The sequence below is a fragment of the Dipodomys merriami genome, unplaced genomic scaffold (genome assembly GCF_024711535.1).
Source record: "Dipodomys merriami isolate MVZ:Mamm:240054 unplaced genomic scaffold, mDipMer1.0.p SCAF_2, whole genome shotgun sequence".
Lineage (NCBI taxonomy): Eukaryota > Metazoa > Chordata > Mammalia > Rodentia > Heteromyidae > Dipodomys > Dipodomys merriami.
The window spans coordinates 104,235,168-104,263,159 of record NW_027203381.1 but is presented as its reverse complement, the minus strand read 5'-3'; the positions used below and the strand labels follow the sequence as shown (position 1 = coordinate 104,263,159).

The 27,992-nt window shown below is 34.5% G+C and overlaps 1 long non-coding RNA gene across 2 annotated transcripts in view; it reads right to left on the bottom strand.

Moving 5' to 3' along the window:
* Window positions 1-9,191: 9,191 nt before the first annotated feature.
* LOC138832451 (uncharacterized) overlaps window positions 9,192-27,992 on the bottom strand; it is a 160,907-nt gene continuing 142,106 nt past the window's right edge. For both annotated transcript variants that reach the window (XR_011373562.1, XR_011373561.1), the window contains one exon: window positions 9,192-9,443. This is a non-coding gene — a long non-coding RNA (uncharacterized lncRNA). The remainder of the gene's footprint in view (window positions 9,444-27,992) is intronic.

Here is a 27,992-nt window from a genome sequence, read left to right as displayed (position 1 = left end):
GTCTATGTGCATGTATGTGTGTGTGTGTGTGTGTGTGTGTGTGTGTGTGTGTGTGTGTATGTGCACATGCATGGCAAAGGATTTGTGCTGTTGTTAGCAATTGTTGGTGTAAAGTTTAGATTTTAAACTTATAACAATCAAATAAAAATCATTTATGTCATGCATTGGGTTTTCCTGCCTTCCTCAAGAATGTTATAGACCTTACTTAATTAAGACTTTAAATAATTGGAAGACTGAGATATAAATATCGGCAGAAGTATTATGAAGAACTCTATGAGACTGTCATGTACTGAAAATTTCAAGGATCTATTTCCAAAAAGCACAGGAAGCCAACAAAAGCAGTTAGGTAACATGATGCTTTTCAACTATAGGGAATTCCAGGATGAAATGAAATGATCAGTTAAACTGAAGAGCTTACACAAAACCATCAGTCAAACAGTAGTATTCTAGTCTATACATGTTTTAGTATTTTTACTATAGAATTTTTTAATTTTCTTTTTTTTAATTTAATTTAATTTTATTTGTGAACATACTGTACAGAGGGGCTACAATTACATGGGCAGGATAATGCGTACAAGCATTGCATCCTCCTCCTTTGTTAATTTTCTTTTTGACAGTATTGGGGGTTTGAACTCAGAGCCTTGTGCTTGTGAGCCTGGCACTCTATCACAAGAGCCATCTTCCAGACCATGTTGCTTTAGATTATTTTTCATTTATCTTTTCAGGTTGTTTTAAATTATTAAAAATTAAAGAGAACTTTAATCAAATAATACCTTAAATTAATCATATATAAATGCTTACATTAAAGGCAATTTGTTCATTCAATTTGTTTGTTCATTTGTTTGCTCACTCAGTCACCAACTGAAATATAAGGATTTGCATATATTTTTAACATTTGTATTATGCACATTAAAGTTAAGAATTTTCTAGTAAAACTAAATGTACAATCACCCTATGACCCTTAAACCTTAATCATTTACCTCAAATGAAAACATATGCTCACACACACACACACACACAGAGAAAACCTACACAAGAATATCTACATAAACTCTTATAATAGCAAAATGTGATACCAACCTCAGTCTTCTTTAATAAGTGAAAATTGAGAAAAATACTCATGGTACATCCATACCATGGAAAACTATATTGTCCTGGATCAATTTGCAGAGAAATTATGCTAAGGAGAAAATCATACTGTATGATTTGCTTACCATTGTTGAAATAACAAAATTTTGTAAATAAAGACTAGACTAGTAGTAGTTTCAGGCTCCTAAGCATGCGGAAGGACAGGATACAAGAAGAAGGTGGGTGCAGTTATAAAAGAGCGATTCAAGGAATCTTCCAGTGGAGAAACATTTCTGTATTTTGATGTGGTATTGGGCACACAAACCTATACTAGAACAAAATTCCATGTGAGTAAATGCATACACAAATAACTGTCAATATTTAGTAAAAATAAAATAACGACCATTTGTGACTTCTATGTATAGTTGTTTCCAACTGTATGTGAATTAAGTTAGCCTTAAAAGCTACTAATTATAAGAAAATACACATGGATTTAATTTTAGCATACTTACCCCAATATATCTGAAAAATCCATTTTTACATATTAAACAGTATAAAATTATTAAAATATCTTTTCCACTGTCCATTTGAACTTAGTCATATCCCAACTTCTCTAGGGCCATACATGCTCATAGCTCCCATGTTTTATAGAACCGTTTAGTGTAACACAAACAACAGATAAAAGGAGAGGCTTAAGGGAAAGGCCTGGCTTGGGTAACAAAGATGACACAGTATAATCCAGTCTTTCCAATAGTTCATAAGGCCTGTTGATGGAGCAACCTTCCAGGACTTCTCCCTCCCTCATCATCACAAAGTCATCCTGTATTCCTTTTCTTCTAGAAAATTCAAGCCTCAGGAATCTTGCTCTTGCTGGAATTCTCATGAACAGTGTTGCTCTAGCATGCTCTCACTCTGGGAATTGTTTCTGCTTAGGTGACTGTAACTGATTTGCACAAAAATAGTCCCCTTCTTCAACATTATCTATTACTTAATTAGACTGTTTCTTGTTCTGGATAGTACTTTACTTGTACCTCTGCTAGTCTATGTCTTTCTTCCTTTGTCTATTTGTCAGTCTCCCACAGAGGGTGGGGTTATCTGCCCATCTACATGGGTTTCTTAGAGCTTGGAATAGTTCCTGACACATAGAGTTCATTCAGTGAATATTTGATGAATGAATTGTTTTCTCTATTAATAAATGTTTTAATGTTTTCAGAGTTTGCAAACTGCAGCAAATAAAATCTGTATTTCCCTTCAATTAAAACACTGGCATGATGTATTTTAAAAACTGAATAAAGTCATCTGAATTTTATATGACACGCTGAATCCATCACTTTGTATACCCATAAAAATAGCAAGTTTTAATACAAAAGTACACTTTTAGCTACAAGTTTTTTTTAATACTACCATATATTTAGAGAGCTCTTCTTTCTCATGCATTTTTTGTATGGTTAATTTACTTGTATCTTATTGATAACTTCACCTTTCCATAAAATAAATGTCTAAGTTATGAAAAAATGGCATTCATTATTCACCAAAAATACTATCAAAACTATGCTAAACTGGGTTAGCAGTTAGCAGTTACACATTATTGGAGAATTCCTCTTTTTTTCTCTCCCCTCCTGCCCGGGATGCTATCTTCTCTCTCACACACACCAGTTATATGCTTAAATTCAGCAGCTATTCAAGCTAGTTATGTCAAAGATATTTATGAAAATGCACTCAATCTAGTAAGACAGAAGCTACCTCTTTCCTTTCTACAGTGATGTGTAGCCAGTGGGACTGGGTCAATATTTGATGAACTGAATTGAATTCTTTCTTCAGAATAATGTACGTGTACATCTAATCTAGAAGACTTAAAGGACAAATATTGTTTAAGATAACCTCTCAAACACTGTTTCATATTTGTCTCAGAAAAGAACAAATATTTATGAAGCTCCTATGATACCTTAAGGATTTTATATGTGATCTTATTTAATCTCTAGAAAATATGGAGTATTATTTATAACACTGTATCTATATGGAACTGGACAATTAGAAGGACTTTCGAGTATTTCCAGTATCCAGTGGCCATATCATCTCTCCATGTCAATGGATTCCCAGGTGCAAAGCATTCTTTTACACTTCCTACTGGTTTCCATACTTCCATAAAGAGATAGCTTCTGAAGATTAAAAAAAATAGGAGTTACATATTTTTACAGGAAAAAAACACTGATAAATTATAGGTTATCCAGAGAATGATAACAAAGAAGCCCAAGCATAGTGGCTTACGCTTGTAATGTCAGAGACTTAGGAGGCAAGAATTAGGGCAATCATAGTTTTAGGCTGGCAGAGGCAATAATTAGCAAGACTCAGTCTCAACCAGGAAGCTGGGAGTAGTGGTCATCCCTGCTCCAGCAGGTAAACTTGTGAGACCTCATTGAAAAATAAAAGCAAATAGAATGAGAGACGTGGAAGAGTGTCTGCCTGACAAGAGTGAGGCCTGGAGTTGAAACTCCAGTGCTGCCCTCCCCAAATAATAAATACAATAAAGAAAGCTAGGCTGAGATTCTGAATGATAGCTCACATGACAGGAAGGAAATGGGGGTGATTTTTGCCAAGAAAACTGCACATAATAAGGCATAGAAAGGAATTTGACCTTTGAACCTGGCTATTGGAAGGTAACTGGTTAAACACTGACATTTTCCCAAGTGATAGGAATTATCTGGTTATTTATGATATGTCATTTGGACAATCTGACATGTCTATCAATTCATCATGTTTGTATAATAAAACCCCAATATAACTGAAGACTGAAGTTTATTTAGGTGGGCTTCCTTTATTGCCCACACTCTCTCGGCATATATTGTTAAAGGCTCAAAGTGTCACACCAAAAGCAGAAATTGTATCACTGTTGGGAGAGTGTAGGTCATGAGGGTGGAGGGAAAGTACTGATAATACTATATAAATGGGTTCATGGTAAAATTAAGTCTGTCTCTCTCTTTCTCTCTCTCTCCCTCTTTATTGATGCATGATGCAAACTCTGCATCATGCAATTCTTCCTTCTAGTGATTACTGTACACATCCCTATCACAAATGGAACTGTGGGGATAAAAAGTGTCAACAAGGCTCTCTAGGAAACTAATGAACTTGAATGTGGTTTTGCAGCTCATTTGAGAACTAAGATTGTGTGGATTCTATCTGTCACTTAGAGTAGGGGCCCATATTCATTGCCATTGGACTAAAGAATTTCAGGCAGATCTTATGATTGGAAAGACTGACCTCCTTATACACACACAATGAAAAAACTATAAAGTAGACATTCTTGATAATATACCACAATAAATGAAAGGTTTGTAGGTGAGCAATGCATGGAAATTGACCTATAATATTCAAAGTACCAATTGGTTGTATCTTTGGTGTTGCTCCAGAGATAAGATTTGTTTCATTATAACAAAGACCCTTCTAAAAATTAGAGCTAAAAATTAGATGTCATTTATTTGCTTATCAAAGTATTAAGCTTGCTGTCTACCTTACAAAAATAATTCTGAGAGCAGAATACTCTTTTTGTCAGATCTATTGATAAGGGAGTTCACTCTCAGGGAGACAATGGCTGAATTTTGGGGGGATGGAGGGTCATAGTGCTGATTTGAACCCAGGACTTATTCACTAGCTTGGGGCCACATATCTGCCCCCAACACACACATTCTTTCTCTCTTTCCTTCTTTTTCTCTGTCTGTCTGTCTGTCTGTCTGTCTGTCTGTCTGTCTCTCTCTCTCTCTCTCTCTCTTTCTCTCTCTCACACACACACACACATCCTTTTTCCACAGCAACTAGGCCTACAGACACATATTATTATTTCCCACCTATTCACTGAGATAGTGGCTTGCTAAATTTTTGCCTTGGTCTGGTCTGAAACTTCTCTCATTCTCATCTCCAACTCCCAAGTAGATGGGACAACAGACACGAGCCACTCACTACATGTGACTGGTGGCTGATTTACAAAGTATCATTTATGTCCTAAAATTTTGGCGTTATTTGGTCACCATCACGCTTTCTCCCCAATGGCAAACAACCAAACCCAACTTATATATTAAATAGGGTGAAATTTTAGACATGGCTGTTACAAGGATCTTTTACATTTTATATATATAAATTATTTATATCATATATATCATATAGCTTTTATATTCTTTAAGAATGCTGGGTACAATGGCTCATGTCTGTAATTCTAGCTACCTGGAAGACTGAGATTGCTGGGAATCAAAAGTTGAAGACGGTGCAGACAGAAAAGTGTTACAGAGACCTCTTCTGAAGAAAGAGCTGGATTCAGTGGCACATGCTGTGATCCTAGTTACCAGGAAGCCTAACGTAGGTGGGTCACACCCAGGAGCCTCTGCAGGAGGAAGTGAGAATTTCTCTCAAAAAATAACCAGCAACCATCAGAGCTGGAGATGTGGCTCAGTGTGAAAGGTATTTCTCTAACAAGTGCATAGATGTCAGTTCAAAACCAAGTCTGGCCAAAGCAAACAAACAAAAACCCAACTTACTCATATTTTGATTCAATTAGCCGAATATGTGCTTACAAAAAAGAGAAAAACAGAAAACAGAAATGGAGAAGTGGTACTTCCTAGCATGTATAAGGCTCTGGGTTGGCTCCCTATTTCCTAAAAAAAGAAAAGAAATGAAAGAGTGCTGTAGGAAAGAATATTTCAAGCTGTGGATCATTGACAACATCCTATACAAATGTGTGACATTACTAGGGGAAAAGCTAAGAAATGTGTACATTCAAATATTCTAATAGTCATAGAAGATTAGACTTTCTTCTGAAAAAAATGGTGAAATTGCTTACAGAGAATTTCAATAATGTACCAGGAGAATTGGTCTTCTGTTACAAATCAATCAAATTAGAGAAAAACTTTTTTAAATGATTCATACAGGATTATTTTACTGTGAAATTTTCACACAAAAACTGAAACTACACTCTTGATAACAATTGAATTTAATGCAAAATATATTTACTTGCATATTCAAAAGGAAATTCATTTCATAAAACTTTTTTCTTGCTATAATTGCCACTAAATGCCATCACATCAAACATTTACTGAAATCTACCTTCCAAAGCTTTTAAAGTAAATGCCATTTATTTCTACTCAACTGAATTCAACATGCTTCAGTAAAAGTCTTGTGATTTTAGCTGTACTAATGCCATATTGTGTAACCTGTTTCTTCCTATAAATTAAAATCCACACATTTCAGTAAGTTTTCTATCAGTATTATCACAAAACACCTTAAGAGAGTTATTTTTCATAGATCTTATGTATTAGGAAATGTAAAATTAGAAAAATGAGTCTTCTGTGACAAGGTATTAACCACTAAAGAGTATAAGGAACTCAAACAATTCAATAAGACAACACAACGGAGAAATGACATCAGATCCCTGAATGGATGTTTTCTCAAAGACATAAAAATAGTCAACAGGTTTATGAATGATGCTATGTTCAGTGACAGGAAAATGTAAGTCAAAGTCACAATAAAATGTCACCTCACAACTGTAAAGATGATGACTCTCAAAACAAAAGGAAACAGTGTTGATGAAGACATGGAAATGTTACACCATGCCTTCACTGGCCATGAAAAATGATGCAGCTGGTATAGAATACAGTATGCAGCTTCCTTCCTGAGGTTTAAGTAAACCTAGCATAAGATCCACCAATCAGACTTTCTGCTAATTTTCCAAAGTGATGAAAATTGGGATCTAGTACTTCATTTGGGGTATTATCACTCCTGTCGTCAATATAATATTATTGATAATATGAAGGGTAAACAAAGGAGGAGGCTGCAATGCTTGATAAGAAATGTACTCATTATCTTGCCCATGTAATTGTAACCCCTCTGTACAGTATGTTCACAAAAAATAAAAATAAAAATTTAAAAAATATATATAATATTATTGATAATAGTAAAGTGTGGGGGGGGAACTAAACATGTATTAACATATGAATATAGATTGACAGCAGAGCTAATGGACAGGGTTTGACTTACTATACCACCATCAAAATGTATCTTCTAGAACAGAGGACATAGGAAGTGGAACTGTACAAATGCTATAAAACCCAATGTGTTAGGTTAATTGCATTAATATTAGAAATAAGCTATAAAGAAATAGTCCCCTTACTTTAGTTGACAGATAAGACTTGGTTATACCTTTTACACGGGTGCAAAAGCTTTATAGTTTAAATGAAATGGATGAAGGAGATTAGAGGATAGTTAAAAAATCACATTGGTAGTATTTTCTAGATAACCTTTAAGTAGTTGTACAGGAAGAGATACCATTTATTGAAGCAGTATATAAATAAATGCATCTGGATCTGTCACTCCTTTAACAATCTCATCCCCTTCTACCTATTCCTTCCCTTACATTTCCTTTTTTGAATATTTTTATTATCTTGAAGTAGTTGTATAAAAGAGTTGTCATTCACCAAAGCAGTTTATGAATATAATACCTCTTAAGTGTTCGATAAAACAAGATGTTTTTATTGTACTGTTTGCAGTTCTTTTTTTAATCCTTTGGTTTATTCTCTGTTGTCATTGTTTTTTTTTTTGCACCCTTTATCTAGTATATAAGTTTTTCAGATTTGGGGACAGGAAGGGGACTCACAGAATCAGTGGGACAAAGTGTGAACCAATTCAGCAGTGATACTCACCAGACACTATGTTGGAAATGAACTTTACCACTTGGGGGGAAGGGAGTGGGAGGGCAGTGGGAGAAAATGAGGGAGGGGTAACACTGTTCAAAAACAATGTACACATAAGATAATATACCTTATGTAACTTATGTAGTGTATATAACATAACCCCTCTATACATTACCCTTACAATAAAAGTTAAATTAAAAAGAATTCTCATCCACCCCCCCCCAACTCACTTCTTAGTTTACTGATCATAATTTTAGGTTATTCATTTATTGATTTAGGTTATGCATTTATTGATTTACTGCTTTTGAACAGTTGACGTGTACAATGCATTTTGATCTGTGTCACCACTTCAACATCTTCCCCCACTTGGCCCAACCCTTTCCTTGTATTTCTCAGGTCCATGCTATATACACTTCCCTGCTTTACTCTTCTATTCTTCTCCCCTCGGCCCCACCCTATTTATACATTTCTTAATTTCCTCCCTTCCTATCTTCATTGCCTACCACTTTCCCCTTAGCCCTGCTCCCTGGTAATATTTAAAACAGCATATTAACTGGGAGAACAACATTTCATATTAATTTCGATTGCATATATCTAGATATATATTTGTTTTCTGTCAGATCAGAGTCCATTGGAATTTGGTTATTCAAATTAGTATTTTGTCCAACATTTCACCAGTGTGGAATTACTGGGCTGGAAGGGAATTCTATGTGGGCACACAATATGAGAGCCATACATGTAACTAATTCAACCTGAATGTTTGCCTAGAGACTTGAGTGAAACTATTGCCCTTTGTTGGCCCATTCTGGATCTTGAACTCATTGGAGTGTATTTGTTTGGATTATAGTTGATGTGAACCATTCTTCAATCAATAGTTGAACTCTGCCCCTAAGATGCATTCTGCTTAACACCGAGAGAAAATAACACAGCTTGACCCTAGTGAAGTGTTATGAAGAGCTGTAGTCAAGTGGTGACTTTTTTTATTCTGCTTGGAGTATTTTATTGCTATCTTAACCTTGAGCTGGGCAGAACTGTGAATAACATATAAAATTCTTTTATCTTCATTTCAATGATGTTGAGTTCTTATTAACAGACATACTAAAATTGGATTGAGTCTGTAGCTAAACATTTAATTTTAATGCTTGCAATAACCAAGAAGATAATAGCTACCAGTTACCAAGTATATATTTTATACAAATGTTATCTACAGCAATGCATTTTCATACTTTCTCTGTATTTATTGACATTGTGAAAGGCTATCCAGACAGTTAACCTCATCAAACCTACCATTCTTTCTTCTAGTTAACATATCCAGGGGTGGACCAGAGTCAGCTTATTTTTAACTCAGGAGACTCTTTTCTTTCCCAACTCAACATTACATGACATCATACTAGTTGTCTAAAATGGTCATGGCCAATTTATCCTAGAGATGTCAATGATTGCCCTTTTCTTCCCCCTATATAGCCGTTGTATGATATTTGCCAACACCTTTCCATATACATCCTTTATTCATTCATCAAGAAGCAATTTTGTCCTTGGAAATGACTGACCTGCCCTATTTTGTGCTACTGGAAAGGAATTTAAAATGAGAAACTGACTAATATTAAGTGAGTAGGGGGGACAGAAAGAAACTGCTTCCCCTGCCACTCACATGGGAGTTAATACGTTCCATCCTCCAGCCTTCCCCAATGACTTTCATTCCTGAAAAAAAAAACAGATGAGGGAACCATGATCATTTGGGTATTATCTCTCTTAACAGTGGGAGGATTTGGGGTCAGCAAACTATAGCTCGTCTAATTCTGGTTTTTATACCTAACATTTTCTTGGAATATAGCCAGGCTCATTTGCTTATATGTGGTCTATGACTGCTTTGTGACTTCAAACAAAGTGCTGAGTACTCACAGCACAGACTGTGGATAGCAACAATATTCACTATCTGATTCTTTTCAGGAAAAGGTTTCCAGGAATGGCTAGGTTATACTGCTTTGTATATAAATAATGCTTATCTTTAGAGTTTTTAACTCATGCAAATGTACGATGTGAATAAGCTGGATTTCTTTTTCTTACTTCCATTTGATGGAAAGACCTGTAGAAACTTGTCTTTAAGTGATATCTAGATATGCTTATGTAATTCCATTTTGTAGAGAAAGAGTTTATCCATGATGTAAACATTTATCCATGATGTAAACATTTGCATCTTGTTTTCTCAAACAAGACACTTTCCTGAACCTCAACATTCAATTATGCATACATTTACTTATTCAAATACTTATTAAAGGTGTACTTGGGTCCAGTGTCATAGGTTCTAGACACTAGAGAGATTCTCATGACAATCAAAGCTCTTGTTCAAACACAGTTTATATTTTAATGGAAATTCATATACATTTTTGCTTTTCATTTAATATAATATCAAGAAGTGATAAGCACCGAGAAACAAACAAAGTAGAAAAGATGTTGGACAGTGGAGTATATACTTTTTTAAAGATGTATGTCTAAGGAGATGACATTTGAGAAGAGAGATGAGAAGGAAGAAAATCAGTAAGCCATGTGTTCCTGGTGGAAGGAAGAGCAAGCACTAAGATTCTAGAGTGAACGTATGCTTAGATTGAGAAGAGGTAGAGGTTGAGAAAAGGTAGAGTGAGTAGGGGAGAGGGGAGAGACGGGGGTTGTGAACAAGGTAGGAAAAGGCAAGGTCCTATCAGGGCATGAAATACTGTGTTGAAAAACCACGGGGAAGTTGTAAGGAGGTTTAGAATAGCACCCTCTTAACCTCTTTGCAATAGAGACCACAGTGCTAATCAAGGCGACAAGACCAGTTGCAGGGCACTGCAGTAATGCAGGCACAAGATAATCTTTGTGTAGAACTAAGGGGTTTCTTGAATTGAGAATGAGAGTGTACATAGATTTCCTAAGTGCTCTCTATAATCAAAGGCTATCTTGGTTGTTCTTGCACGTTAGAGAGAATGGGGAAGAATTCATACATGCATCAACATTTATCAATCATTAGTAAGAGAACCCCACATGCCCTGTTCGTGACATGACAGATTAAAAGCATCCTAACTAACTGGAAAATAATGTGCAACTTCCCTCTCCTACCTCTCACCTCAGCCCTGTTCACAGAGTTCCATTCACTCATGTTCTCTTGCCCCATGGCTGCTCAGAGCAGCTGAAGCTGTTGCCATTGACAAATTCTTCTCCTTTGAAGTTTATGAATAGAAGGACTAGGTTAAAATAGTGTGATCTATGAGCCACATGCACACACTCCAGTGGATAAATGTTGAATACTCTAATTTCTCATATAAAATTTACCTATTGGTATGAACACAGAGGATCCTCTGATTAAGACAAAGAATTTCATGTGTTTTGGATTACTCATTGCCTTCCTGGTACTTTATACATTTATGTAAGGGTCGAGGCAACATTAGCTAAAATTGTCAAATGTCCTGTTTTTTTCTATCACTTGGGATATAAAGACACCTTCTTTCACATACCTCACAGTTCTCTGTGTTTTCTTGAACACTGTAATTTCTATATTCATTCACAAAATTGTGCTTTTATTCCCCTTTGTTCTACACAAAGACATTTTCCAAATACTATCTGCAAGAGTAGCTAATTTCCAAGCCAGTAAGGTTCAAGGATTTGAGTGAGTGAACATTTTGGCATTTTAGAAGAGTAAACGGTGGTTCTCTCTGTCACAGGAATCTGCCTGTGACTCCAAGGCAACCTTTTCAGTATCAGCTGTAATTTGCAATACATGATACAAGGAGAGAGGGGGACAGAGGTGAGTGGCAGACAGGTTTCAGGACCATGAAGCCCTGACATTGTAAGTAATAGACTTTTTGGAATTTAAATACTTGTAGGTTCCAATTTTAAAAGCAGACACATCAGTGTGTCTTTAAAATTATTAATGGAATAGAGAAGTAATGATAGCTAGAAACAGTTTTGTCTATTTTATATAAAATATGTACATATTTATCATATTGTTGACATATTTTTTAAATTTTGAAAATGCCCAATGTGTTCAACTTTGATTTTTTTATGGTATGCGTGAGCTGTGTTGGATTCCCTTTACCTCCGAAGCTAGGTTTAGAAGTGTGCAGAGGGAGCTTGGAAGGGTTAAAGTTTTGTCTGTGACACTGAAATTGAGGCCAGCTGTAGGTCATATTCACGTCCCAGTCACAGGAAAATGAACCTGTGAGACAGAACCTAATTATCTGCTAAACCAAAAGCCAGTCTCAGTTCAATAACTTACGACAGAGCCAGCAGCCAGATATAGTGTTACCATGGCAACTTTGGAAAAAGCTCCACTGCGGTTGAGAATAAGGAGGAAGGGAAGGAGACTGTAACCCTAAATATGCTGTAGCTGTTTGATCTCAGACAAGTGGGCTTGTCTAGAAATCCAAGTAATTCCACACATGGCTACCATTGTCTATCCACCTTCATATCTGCTACAATTACCAAAAAGAAAAAGACAATTATGATACTCTCTAGGCCTAAAAGTGATCCACTTGTTCACAGATAGAGAAGGATTAAATTTTGGACAAAAAATATCTAACTTTTCACTCTCTCCTCCTACACAACATCCTCAAATACAGATAAAATAGGACAAAGAAGATTCTAGAATAGCACATCACGGTAATGAGTTAGTTTTATCCATAAAATTCCCTGCAACTCATATTTCTGTCTGATTTCCAAAAGCTAAGATTTTTTTTCAAGAGAAAACTTTAGAGAATTGTTGCAATAATGTTTGCTTTTCCACAGATTAGGAGTTGAGCTTATGAGAAGAGAAAAAGTCCCCCCCCCTTGTGAAGCTTTCCTAAAATTTCAAGTGAAAAAAATTCCTGGGATACTGAGAAGAAAAGAACCAAACATTAGAGAGAGGTAAGCCTTGCCCGGCTGGTATTTTTCTTCTTGTCAGTTCACCTATGTAGTAGTTATTTCTGGAAGGACAATGGATTTCTGAATTTTGGAATTGATAGGGTTTAATGCACATAAAATTGTACAGTACAAATAGCATCTCAGTAAAAGTATTAGCAGACAAAGAAACAAGAGTTTGCTGTAAAATAATTTGCACTTAGAGGAAGAATTCAGAAGCACATTCCTTTATTTAAAAAAAATCATTCCCAGTGGAGACAAATCACGCTAAGGGTTGTCAGCTACAATTATTGGATTTCAGCATATTTGACAATTTTAACATGTCATTAATGATGTAATAAGACACATGTAACACATGATGTTGTCACTGAAGGTTGCTATCCCGTTGTAGTACCAAAATGGAATCCCTTAGATATCTATGTACAAATATATAGATTCGGTAGCTAATAAACACATCAGTTTTGAATAAAGAGGGAAAGAAATACAGAGATGAATTTTTTTCATCTCCATGAATAACTGTGGTAATACAAATGAAAAAGCACAAAATGGAAAGTAGGTTTCTTAAGAGGGAAGCTAAAATTTGTCAATACATTAGAGTCATTTATGCTCTCTATAGATTTTCTTAAAGATGTCACATCTTTGAGAAAATACCTTATCCTGCCTTGTATATTATACATTGAAAATAGAATTTGTAACTCTGGAAATCTGAGCTCAAGTTCCATTAAGCTACCATGGTAAATAAAAGGGAGTTTTAGGATTAAAAGATAAAGGTTTGTATAAAGGATGAGGACATAGAAAAGCAACACTACATGGCCAAATGAATTTTCTGATTAATTTCCAGGTAGAAGTAACCTAACCTCCATTCATAACCCTAATGTAATTCCTTTTCAAGTAAATGGAAGTCCTTTCTAAGACAGATGTTTCTGAGATCTGATTACTAAAAGGCTTGCAAAGATGCCAACTAAAACAATAAAGTCTAATACACTATTTGGATCTTGTTACTCCTAATATAAGTATTTTTTCTTAATCATTCCACTCATGTGAATTAATGAGTTAGGAAAGAAAATGAAGCAATTTTACCAGAAAAGCATCTGCATGAACTATTGATTCAAATGCTTGTTACATTTCAGCCTTATCACACATGATTAGCTTGCAGATATGAGAGCTTAGTAATGATGCAAAACACCAAATTTCACTGAATTCTCCATTCCATTTGAATTCCCAGAGAGGATATTAGAAGCACCAACAAAGAAATCATGCTATTTTCTCACAATGTTAGTCTATGATTTTGAAGATATATGTGACAAGTACACAGTACCATCTTTTCCCACTGTTTCATCTCACAATCTCTTTAGTATTTTAGTCAATATGTTCTATATATGTAGCTATGTGTGTGAGTGTTCTGTATGTGAGATGGTTCATGCGAGTGTGCTTTGTTGATTCCTATTTGGAATTCTAAAATATGTGAGAATTGTATGAAACATATGCTTTATTCTGTATAAAGGTTTTTATGCTTTATATGTGTGAATATATATATATAGCATGTATATGATTATATGTATGCTTTATTCTGTATATTCAATTACTATCAAGTATAATAAATTATAAGTGAAAATAATTACATGACTTTAAATAATCTGCTTGCCAGATGGAATGTATTTAATGTGTTTGTTGACTGAGAATAAATAAAGGAGCCTATATGTTAAGGAGCAGGAGTTTGATTATCTGCATAAAGACAAAAGGACAGAGTAGTCGAAAAAAAAGTACAAACAGAGATTAAATCCTATAGTACTCTTGGATACACTACTTGGAAGACATTTCTCAATTTCAAAAGTCTTCATTTACTCACTAAGAAAGGAAAGGGAAAGGGAATCTAGAAGCATAGTTATTTGATCTATCATTTAAAACATAGGATGTTTTAGTTTCTACTAAAAGACACACACACACACACACACACACACACACACACACACACACACACACACACACACACACACACACACACCCCACATATATTCTACTTCCTCTCCATTAATGTTGGTTGCTAATGGGCATTGGTGGCTCACAGCTACTCAGTAGGCTGAGAATTAAGAATCTCACTTTGAAGCAAGAAGAGTAGGCAGGAAAGTCTGTTCAACTGTTATTTCCAAGTAACCATAAAAAAAAGTACAGAAGTAAAGCAGTGGCTTAAAAGTGGTAGAGCACTACCCTTGAGCAAAAAAAAATCTCAGAGACCACACCTAGGCAATAATTTCAAGTTCTAGTACTGGATCTCAAAAAAGAAAAACTAAAGTTGGCTGTTATTTCTGCTTTCTATTAACTTCATCTCAACAGTATAACTCTATACTATTGTTCTTAGGCATCTCATTTTGCTTGTTTTAGAGGTTTTGAAACTCTATAGATGTTTTCATTATTATCACTTGTCTCCATTCTATTTAAGGTCCTTATCTATTTGCTTCACTGTCCCCCAACTAAGAAGTTTTATAATTTTCCTGATGATAGGCAACTGCCTATCATTAGCCTCTATGATATGGTTAACCTTATATAAATTTATTATATCCTCAGCCTTTATTGTTTGGTTAAACTTATATAAATTCTATGATCCACATCTCTAGTTGAATATTTCTAGCCATGAACTTTAGAAATTAAAGGCAAAATCATTTCCTTTTCAAGAACTTGTTTCTTCCCAATCAGAGCTGGGTTTTTTTTGAATTCATTATATTTGATATAAATTAAAAAAATAATCTAATGGATAGTTTTATCTTGATTTTATTTTTACCTTAATTGTTCATTTCCTTTCACTGAAACAATAGATGCCATTAATGAAATTAACAAAGTAAAGTAAAAAGTATAATTTAAGGAGATGATAACAGTTTAAATTACTCAGAGAAGTCACTTGGCTCAGTCAATTCTATGGTCTAAATCTCTCTGTTGTCCATCCTGATCTTTCTCTTTCCACTTCAGTTATCTTCATTCAAGTCATTATTATGTCTCAAGTAATACTTCACAAAAATCATTTAATTAAATATGAGTATATTTATCAGAGTACTCTTTATATTATTTAAGAATGGAATATTTACACCTGTGAGCCAGATTGCTAAATAAAAGATACAGTAATACAATAACATGACTAGCATATGTTAATATAGTTGTAAAAGTATTTGTTTAGTATTTACCCATAAAATAACAAATTAAATGAAATGCTTATGTACTGACAGAAGTAAACATAAGTTCACACTGTATGACAACAGGATTTTTTCTTGGGACCTTTAAAATTAATAACTGCTTTTGCTTTTCCACTTATCTGAATTAAAAAAATTAAGGCTAATATTTGTTACCATTGTGCACTAAGAGTTTAAAATAAGATATATTGATACATTATAAAATAATGTTGTAAATAATGTGCTCCTATTTCCAAACAGAATATATTATGTAAGCAAATGACAAGGACAAAATATCCCCATATCCTACTTCTACTTCACTGATTATTCAATGCTTCCAGGTCATTAGTGTTCATTAGATTAATTTTTCTGTAATACCTATTCATCCCCCTTATCCTGTTTGTTGTTGTTGTTGTTGTTATTTTTATTGGATGAATGACTACCCAGAATAAAGTATGCATCCTAATGCACACCTATCCCACACTTGTCTGTGAATAACATTTAAACATATAGTAGATGGTGTTAATGCAAATTCCACGTATTTTCTTTTCAAAGGAAATTGAAGTGCATTGGTTTTCTCTTCTTATTCCTATTGACTGAAAGTAGACAACAAGTTGAAGATCCAATGGTTATTTTGAGGTTATTTTGGAAATGGAGATCATTCAAACAGAGCAACAAGATACAAGCTCAGATTCCCAACTTCAGCTGAGACCAAGTATATTTCTACTAGCAGAAGGATTTTAAAGCTATGAAATCACCTCTCAGTTTTTTGATACGATCTGATGTTTTTCTATAGGGTCACAGTCATACTATAGTCCCTAACTTTAAAAAATGAAAAACAAAATCATCAATTTATAAAAAGCAGAGTTTATTTTGGCTTACAATTTTGGAGGTTTTGTCCATAATCATTGCTCTTGTTGCTTTTGTGTCTCTGGCGAAAGTGCCACATCAGTGCTTGGCAGAGCTCAGCTGTTATGCCATGCCAGGAGGACACAAAAGAATGAGGGAGAGGAAGGAGCTGGGGAATTACTACCCCTTCTAATGGCAATGTCTCCAGTAACCTCGAGACCTTCCATTAGGCTATGTCTCTTAAAGGTTTCATCACATCCTAATGGCACTGAGCTGAAGACCATGTCTTTCGAATTTGAGACTTTGGGGGAAGGTCTCAGATTTAAATTACAGTATTATGATGATAACAAACTTCTGTTGATTGATATAAAAGGCCAAGAAGAGATGATGCTGGCTCATAGAAGGAACATAATAATTCCCACTCTTATAGTCTCCATAATATAGAAAAACTTTATCACTTTCTCTTCTTCAATTCCTTGTCACAATTGCATTTTTATGTGGTCTACTCAGTCATCAAAATTTCTCAGTTGTACATTCATGAGATTTCTTCCATTTATCTTATTCCTTTGATACTATCAGCCCTTGTGCTTCTTAATTTAGTAAAGATCTGATCTTCTTTTGAGCATCTTTCCAACACTATTGGATCACCTCTCTCCTTGCCAAAATGTTATCCACTCAAATTTTTAATTTTATTGAAATATGCAACCACACAAATTCAGAACTTAAGTTATACATTTATTGTTATATTCCCAATTATTTCTTGTATGGTTACAATCGTTTTTAAACATGCCTAGTAATCCCTTACACCCTCTTATTTCAGCATTCTCTACTTAGCTAATGGAAGTGTCCAGAAGTTATCCAGTCAATTTTATAAATTATACCTCAATGATCTCTAACCTAAACACACTGGATGATGAGGAAGCTTTTCAAGCGTTCTCAGTAGATGTAATACATTGTCTGGAGTTAAGGAGTCTTAAGCTACACTGACTGAAAACAGAGGAATCTTACCTCTTAGAATCTTGCATCCACACCTAAATATTTAAAGACTTCCGGTCTATCAGAACATACAATGGGCAGGATCACCCAGAAAGCCTCTGTGAACATTTGTGACCCTTTCACTAAGTCATCTCAGTTTATCTTTTAACAAGTTGTTCAAAGGAGTTGCCATTTAACAAAGCAGTTTATATCTTTGTCAATGTCACCCCTTTCAAAATTTTACCCATCTCTTTCCTACCATCCCTTCCCTCATCTTTTTAATTGTGTAGGATCTTAGAGTGGATTCTTTTTTTGTTGTTTTTTTATCGGTTGTGGGGCTTGAACTCTGAGCCTGGGTGCTTGCCCCTCAGCTCTTCAGCTCAAGGTGAGTGCCCTATCACTTGAGCCACAGCACCACTTCTAGGTCTCTGGTGGTTAATTGGAGAGAAGAGTCTCACAGACTTTCTTGCCCAGGCTGGCTCTGAACAGAGATCCTCAGATCTCAGCCTCCTGAGTAGCTAGGATTATAGGCATGAGCCACCAGCGCCCAGCTTACATTGAATTCTTAACTGCCTTTCTCCCCTTCTCTCCTCTTCATTTCTCACTCCTTTCGAGTTGTTACATTTTGCTCAACTTTGCCTTGTCCTTTCTAAGGCCTACCTTTCAATTGGTACCTATCTTTTAACTTACCAACTAATGAACTATCTTTTCAACAAAATTCCGCAAATATCAAAAGAAAGCATAAGCTTAACCCTTCTGATCCTGCACTTTGTACATGCTGAGTTTTCCCATTGAAGCATCAGCATTTCCATCTCAGGGGAAACGTTTTACCTGACTTCTCTTTAAAGAAAGAGTTAATTATAGTCTCCTTGTGGATTTTTTCCCTTGGTTTATGACTAAAGCTTCTTCTGTAATTCCAAAACCTGCTTATATCTACTTTGTGGGTCTGTCATAGTTTGAGGGCAATCGTTTTCTTCAATTATTATAAGAATATAGTATCTTGCCTGGTGTCAGTGGTTCACACCTGTTAATTAATCCTAGCTACTTGGGAGACTGAGATCTAAGGATCCTGGGTTTGGAGCCAACCTGTGAAGGAAAGTCTGTGATGCTTATTTCCAAGTAAGCACCAAAAAAAGCCAGAAGTGGAGCTGTGGCTCAAGTAGTAGAGCAGCTCAAGGCAGCTGCTGCTACTACTACTATCTTAAATAGAAAATGTTCTAATCAAACTTTCTTAACCTATCAGAAAATTATGGTTTTTTTGTATATTATGAGGTGTATGTGTATATGGATGGATAAAATGTTAAGGAATAGGAATACCCTGCCTATAACTGACCATAATTCCACTTGTTCCTTGAATTTTCTAAAAACAGTGTAGTAATAAAGGAACATGATCTGAGAGAAAATTGAGAGCTAATAACAAAGGTGAAGAAAAATAACTACTGTACATTCTGGTAGTCATTCCAGACTGGATGAAAACAGACACAAGATGGTCAAATTCCCCATTAATACTGTGCTTAGGAGATCTAGACTGAAGTGAGTTGAGTTGACATCACTTTTGGAGAGGGATCAAATAAAAATACTAAGAATGGGGGTGGGGAGTGTGTTTGTGGACATGGAAGGGAAGGGTGGGAAAAATACTAAGAATATAGAAGTTTCTTCTCCTCTGTATTTTCAAATTCATACTAGTGGTCCCTGAAAAGTAGAAGTAATGATAGAGTAAATTAAAAATTTTAAATATTCTAAAAAGCCCCAAAAGGAACTTCTTCACATTAGTTAAGTATGGAGCTTTTTCACCTGTGTTGAATGATCCAAAAAGCTGCTGCAGTTGTTTAATTCCTGCTCAAATATAATTAAATACTTGTTATTCACTATTGACTCTAGAAGCGTTAAAATTTAATAGTAAAAATATTTTTATTAATGTGTAGGATCATAAAAATACAAAGTCTAATTTTTGAGAATTTCAGTCTTCAGAATTGCTAAAATAAACCTTGAAATCATTCAATTATTGATATCAATTTTTATTATGTATACAAATCATATGAGTGTATGCACTCTGTATTTTTAAATGCATATAATATTGAACAAAAGTTTTACAAACCTGAAAAGAAAATGATGCTTTTATCACTTTCAAACCATCAATGTATCATAGCTAAAATAAATTCTAACTTAACTAGTGATATTTTCCTCACATACAACTCCAAGTAGCAATTTTACAATGTTAAGAATGAGGACTAAAGTTAGAATAAGATTTCATAGCTAGAAGAAGCCATGATATAAAATGTAAATGATTCTCTGATGAGAAGGATCGGAAGACACAAGAAAAGGCTTGAAGTTGTGACCTGAGATTTGTGAAATGAAATTGATTTCCATTCAAATCAGGTCTTTTACTCTTCTTGAAAATGTCAAGGTGTCAGCCTTGGCCATTAGAGAACTGTGATTTATAGTTGAGACAAAGTGATAGTACCAGATGACTGTCTGGAGCCACAGTATAGTGTCTGGAAAGGTACCCAGTGACAACCATCTTTCTTTAAACCAATCAGCAAGCCTTTACTGAGATCTGAATCTTTTGCTTCCATCTTGATAAGGGAATGATAAAATGCAATCTGGAAGATTTACTGAGTAGACAATAAACAAGCATCGTGAAGGGAAGTAGGTACCATCATTCCGCAGAATAAATTACTAATATTATTTATGGCAATGTATATTTTAGCCTTTTAGAAACACAAATTTATTACAGGGCTATAAACAGATGTTGCAAATATGACAACTTATTTTAATATACTAGAAACCACAGCACAATTTCACATTGTGATTAATTAGCAAGAAGAATTGTGAATGTTAAAACAAATCTTTAAAGTCTTTAAAGTATTTTATAGTTTTGTTCATCTACACCATAAAATGTTTTACATTATAATTGTTGTTCATAGTAAATTAGTATTTTCTCATAGAAGAAGACCAGTAAATAGCAGTTACTGATGGTAACATGTAAAAACTGGTTAGGGTACATCATGATAAACAACAGAGTTAAAAGGCAAATGAAGCTGTGCACTAGTGGCTCATGCCTATAATTGTAACTCCTCAGGAGGCTAAGATTTGAGGATCACACTTCAAAGCCAACCTAGGCACGAAAGTCTATGAAACGCTTACCTCTAATGCACTACCAGAAAACCAGAAGTGGTGCTGTGGCTCAAAGTAGTAGAGGACAGCTATAAGCAAAAAGAGCTCATAGATAGCATCCAGGCCCTGAGATCAAGCCCCATTACCTGTCCCCAACCTCCCCCCACCAAAAAAAAAGAGAAAGGAAAAAGCTAAAGAATCTAACATCCTCATCAGATAATTTTTAGCCATCATAAATACAACATACACATCAAAAAGGGAAAGAAATCAATTCATAACCCAAATTAAAAGATTTTTAAGAAATAGTAAGATAAATCTTCCTAACATTGAAAGTTACATCGAAAGGATATAAAACTTGCTCCCATAGAATTTTCAAATTATATGGTGGCTAAGGATCTGCAAGTGAGAATGTAGAATAAATTCATCATCCCTTATTTATGAAGTTCTCTTTTTCCAGTACTCCTAATTAAGTGATAAATATTTTAAATTCCAAAGTGAGACCAAATGCTGACTATCCTGATCTATACCACAAACAAAATGATCATAGAAACTGTTAAGAAAATAGAATTAATCTCCATGAAGTCTAGAGTTGAGATTTGGCGTAGTATTTATTTCATCGTTTTTCACCATACAGAACATGTTTGGCTGAGTAACCTAATAGCATCTACATGTTGATAAGGACTACTAAGTTTATTATGGCAACATACTTAACCAATTTGGAAACTAGTAGTGGTGGTTGTAAGTCATGGTATGTGTTTTCCTGTTATGAATTTCTCTGTCTGTATTGACAGAGCCTCCCTTGCTAGATTATTTTTCTTTTCTTGCTTTCTTACAGTGGATGTTCAGTTAAAAAGCATCCCTGATTTAGACAGAGACATGGATCTGCTGCTGGTCATGTGACCAAAACAGAGTCAATCACAGCCTTCCTGATCATTAAACTTGATGGTTAGTTTGTTTATTTTTCCTTCATGAATCTAAAGGGATAGGAATGATGTCCCATGATGTAAGTATGGAGATGCGAGAGCTATCATCTTTCCACCATGTGGCAAGACCCTACCAAAGTCTGAAATCAATACAATAGAGAAAGAAGAAAAGAGGGAGCAACATGGAGTGGGAAAGACAAAGGCAGGGGAGGCCAAGAGAGTATAGGAAGAATGGTAAATGGATAAATTAGTAAAAAGACATCTTATTTGAAGAGGATGGATTTTAATAGGTGAATTCTATGGATTTTTCTCAGGATTTATCCATAGTGGCAGGAAAGATGGGCATTGGTTGATGCTTCTGATGTGTGCCACAAACTAAATGGTCAAATTTGCAATTCCTGATGACAAACAATGCCAACCACCAATCTCAGTATTAATTTTAAAAGACGATAGGAAATATGCTATGAGGAGTTTCATCCCGGAGTCCACACTGGTCTTAAATTGACTTTATGAGCAGTTTCAATTCTTTATATTTGCATTTGCAACTAATAAAATACATATTCTTCTAGATGTGAGTATTCCTTCAGATGTATATATGTAGTAGATGAGTAACTCAAAAGGGAAATTTCCTAACAACATCTAAGAGAGATAAACTTGGGATCACTCTTCTATCTCTCAACGTCACATAGTACTATTATTTGGCAGTAATTTGCCTTTTGAGAGTTGCCTCATTACATTGATTTAAGGTGTTTTAAATCGCAGAATTGAAAGTGAACAGATGAGCTGGGGAAAAAAAACAATCAAGTTAACCACTTTCCTTCCAAGGTAGGACAATTATTAAAAAATATCCAATTGTTTTTATAAAGTACATCACTTCTTTGTTCCATGTAGATATTTAGTTGTTTTTAGCCAGTGGACCACGTGACCCTCACTAGAGTATATCCTATGAAAAGAAAACACATTTTCTTCAAAAGAATAAGATACAATTCCTTTAAGATTCTATTAACCATTTTCTCCCTTTAATTGAAGAAGTCACCACATAAATGAGAGTACCATTTTCATTCTTCTAGAAAGAACCTTAAAAGTTGACATTTCTTTGAACAATTGTTGTAGAAATCCTTTTTAAAGTACATTTTCATTTTCTGGCATAGCTTGAATTGAATTCTAAACTTTTCTGCTGCTTGTCTTCTAAGCCCCTTTGGTGAATTTAAATAGGCTTCCCTATATATTTAGTACATTCAAGAATTCTTTGTCGCGCTGCCTACCCTGCTTTATTATTAGAAGGCTGCCTCGGAAATCCAGCAGCCAGTTTGTTTTCTGCCATTAATAAAGAGTCTACTTTTTTTCCCCACTTCTTTGAAGAATTTGAAAAGGCTCCATGTTGGGTGGAGGGGGGCCAGGAAGAGAGGGAGAAATGGAGGGAACTGAGTGTGGCATAATCCCCCAACAAAAAATATTGTCTAATGTAGAAATCTCCCTAAGATTTACAAATGCCCAGGCTGGGCTTTTAGTGTGATGTGTCACATGGCAATAACTTATCCATAGCCTGGTTCCCTGTCCTATGACTAGTACATCTATTACAATGACAGACAGATTGCATTTAAAAAAATTCTACAAAATCCGTTTCTTTGGTTGACTAGTGATTCAACATCACACTCATTTCTTACTGAAGTTGTTCAGGAGCTGGAAAACAAACACAGTGAAAATCTCAAATTTCCAACACTTTATTTATATGTCTACAAAACTATCTAGAGGATTTCAAGAAAGACTTACGTTTGGATGTATAAGATATTGATGTTGACTCATGGCCTTGGGAAAGCTAATTCAAAGGCAGGGAAAGATGACTGCACAGCAAAATCACATAGAGCTCACAAATTTTCAGGCATCAAACTGACAAAGGGTTAGCAAACTTCTTAGAAAAAGAGGAATGGTTAAGTTAGCCTACATAAAAGAACCCCAAATACCTCCAAGCCTTACATGAACAAGAAGGACTCCTAGGAGTCATTAGCCCTTAATTTCTTGATAAAACAAACCCAAGATTTTTTTTAACACTTGGTTTGTTTGTTTAGGAATTAATTATTAAGGTGAGAGTCTTTCATTCACTTTATTTATATTAATAATGAAACAGTTCATATAATCAGATTTTTCCAATTTTAAAATCATCCATAAAATATGCATAGAATTAGCTGAATGACTATAGAAAATGAAGCTATTTCATCTTTAAATGCATGAATCTCAATTACCTACTTCTGCTTATCGCATATAGTTTAGTATTAGCTAGTAATGCATTTCATATGATAATACAATACACTATTTGATAAGGAGGGATGTCAAATGGAAGCTAGCTTACAAGAGTAAGGGTAGATGATTTCATGAAAATGTCTAAAATTTTAAACTGTTTTCACTAAACTGTAAAGAAATGAAGATAGGCATACGGGTGATAAATAGATTGATAGATGATAAATGGATACAGTCACAGATAATCAATAGATAGATAGATGACAGACAGACAGACAGATAGACAGACAGACAGACAGACAGACAGACAGACAGATAGATAGATAGATAGATAGATAGATAGATAGATAGATAGATAGATAGACAGACAGACAGACAGACAGACAGACAGACAGACAGACAGATAGATAGATAGATAGATAGATAGATAGATAGATAGATAGATAGATAGATAGATGTAGGTCTGCATATACAGCATAGGCATTTGTATACACATATGAATGAACCATTGTGTATTTATTTAGATATTGATAGATAAGAAAATTAAACATAGAACTAAATATGTATTGTAGAGCTACAAAAAAAGGAGAAACTATTTTCAAATGCTCATAAATGCTTGGGAAATTTGTTAAAATTTCTCTCTACCAGGAAATTTGTTTTCTTTTTTTTTTTCAAATACAGTCACTAAGGACTAAGTGGGATTGGAGTGCTCAGTTAAATGCCTAGTAAGAAATTAAACAAAAGAATTCCAAGCAATCAAAATGATGCCTGCATTTTCTGCCTACAGAAATGTAGGCTGCACTGCATGTGTAAATGGCAAATTTGGGCGTTAGATAACCTTTTAGGCACTTTTTTCCCCTCAAAACTCATACAAACGTGACAGCTTGCAAAACCATTTACATACTTAAGGTGGACTACAACAAGCTTAGGCTTTGCATATTATTTAAAGAACAAGTGAAGGTAAAATATTCTTTTTCTAATTACATTTGTAATTAATTTGTTCTATAAATCCCTTGAGATACTTTATTCCTTTTCTAGACATTATTAATGGGGCCTAATGCTCAAATGCTTTTAGAATATCTGTAACTTTTCCTGCAGGTCTACTGGAATACTGAAGTGTTTAGGACTTTCAAAGTGGGAAAAATATTGATTCCATGAACCCTGGTATGAAATATAATTGCATTTAGACTTGGCAAAATTCCAGAGCAATTTCTTTGACAAATGCTATAAAGCACTATAAAAATTGTCATTTTGGAAAATTGATGCTTTGCTTACAGAGACTTAAACATGACTATCCTGATATTATCAGAGTAACACAAAAGAAAAACGAAAAATGAATACATCATTGGTCTTTGGTAGATGCTTACGATGAGTAATGATTTTTGTTTTTAAAGGGAACTCAAAGTTTATAATAAATTGACCAAAAATATGTGTACAAGAAAGACTCAAGCAGAAGTTAGTACATTTCTGTAAAGCAGTAACTTGCTATTTCAAAATTAAAATGAACAAATAAGTTGGTGACAGAGAGAAAGTGATCCCTCATTTCCAGTGCATTGAGCAAGCTCACATCCGCAGCAGACAGCTTAATGTATGCGTCTGGCTCAGGCTAGTCTTCCAACCAAGAAGCAATCGAATTGTTAATATCACTGCTTTTGGTATGCATCACACATCATTTTCTTGCTCTTTGTTGTAGATCTCTCCTTTATTTTAAGCTCAGTATGATCTGATTTTTTAAATCATATTATAAGGCCTGAAAACAACATTATCCTATGATAGCTGTGCCAGAAATTCAGAAAAAGTGGCATTCATCTATGCATATACAGCATAAAGTAGTTTATATCACAAAGTCAATCATTTACATTCACACATACACCTTTAGGGAGCAGAAGAAAAGCTTTTTCAGTGATATTCTCACAAAAGACAGTTCACAGAGGAAATTTATATATAGAGGGCTCAAAAATGTACTATCAGCAAAATACTTGTGTAGATATGCATATATATATATAATTGGGAGTAATGAACAAATGCTATTTGCATTCTAAATTTAGCTGTGATATATTTCTTATCACAGAACATAAATTGACATAAAGATAACACAAGAGAAAATTTTTGCATTTAAAATGTTCTGCTTGACTTTCCTATAGCTAATAAACATTTTTCACATTATTTGAAAAAGCTGGTTTTGAAAATACTGAGCTATCTAGTATGTACTATGTATGATTATGCTAAAACAGGTATCAGTATATATACCTATATATAATAATTGTTTTCTACAACAGGTAGCATCTGATTCATTATGTGACATTGTTATTAAATATAATCAAGTTTCTGCATTCAAAGAGGTGCACATATACAGAGTCCTTTGCACTATGAAACTTCTGGCTTTTACAAAAGTTTTATTCCAAGAAGAATAAGGTTTAAATTTCATAAAACATGTATACATCTAGAAGTATTTACTGTTCATATTTTCTCCTTATATTTAGAGTTTTCAAACATTCATACATACAGAGATACACATAAACTTATAAAGCTCTACGTAAGTGCAATGATAATGCAAATTAAAAATCTGCATACACCGTATAAATACACACTTAAACATATTCTGTTTCTTATATAAATGGATGCTTTGTTCATAATACTGTGATATTAACAATTGGGGAAACATCTCATGCTAATTTATATTCTATCATATTTCAAATCCTAAGTAGCTATAACAAGTCAAACAGGCGAACAAAGCCTGTATACAATATTTTGTAATGCATTCACACAGATATTTTTACAGTACAGCAATTTGTGGCACTCAGGCAAAGCAGCAGTTAAAAAGAAAAGTCAATTTATTTCTTCTGTCATGGGCAGGAACTCATCTCCATTTTGAATAGTTTTAATGTTATTGTAAAGTTCATGAATAGATTTAGTATTTTTATTCTATCTCTAAAAATAGATGTTTGATCAAATAAGACACATCAATTGTGGTTGGAATAGGTTTCTACAAAGCTAAAATTCGTATAAGGCTCTGTAGTTTAGAATAAGTTGACAGATGAGTGAGGGCAGGTCCATTTCCTAGGTAGTGATACTGCTTTATCTCATATTGGTCCATAGGATTCACAAAGCAAGAGGGAAAGAAAGAAAAGGTACCCTATTTTACCAAATTCCTGATGTATATTCTTACTCTTGGCCTTTTATAACAAAGGAATACTTGACACACCTAATGATTTTTGGTTGGATAAAAGAATGAGGAAAACTCTGGCAATAAATTCCAAGTACAAAACAGCATTCTTCTTAAATCGGTAATAAAACCTAATAGGGCCAGTAAAGAAGATTGTAAATCATTTTCTTTCCAGGCCTCATGCATGGTTAGCACTGTACATTACATATTCTGAGCCACAGTTGTACGGAGACATGGAGGATTTAGTTAGGTAGTTAATGTATATACATTCCAGGCATACAAAAAAAGTTGCAAATAAACAACTCTCTTCATTAATGAAAGAGGTATTTTCTTATTCTAACCACTTCAAAATACACTCAAAGGATCATTTTAAAACACCTGTACTTTAGTTCTGCTTCTGACACAGCCACCTTCTGTTGCTTTGTATGCTCATTATAATCTCATACAAATGCTATTTCAGCGCAACTGTGTAATCACTTTAGACTACAGTTTCTGACCATGGTATATTTGGGGGTGGGTCATGAAGAAAACATTGCTGGTTATAAAGAAAAGCATTGTTCTTTTTTTCTCCTGGGCAGTCTATGTATGTTCTTTTGTTCTGGTGATAACTGCAGACAATCAATAAAGGTCCAAAGCTGCTGTTTCCCCTCCGCCTAGGTCCCAAGAGCCTGACTTGTGATGTTACTAAAATATCTCACAAGTTAGGGTCTCAGGGACTAGGAAAAGTCTGGCTTGATGCAGGAGGATTCTTCTTCCAGTAGTAAGCATAGCTTAGAAATAGCATTTGGTTTCCGATATACTTTTTCCTTCTAAATACTAATAAAATATACATAAGTAAAAACATATATATGATATATAAAAGGATTAGTCGAATTATCATGACGGGCATTTATAGATTAATTCTATACCTTACAATAATGAAAAAAGATGAGAAATCATGCAGACA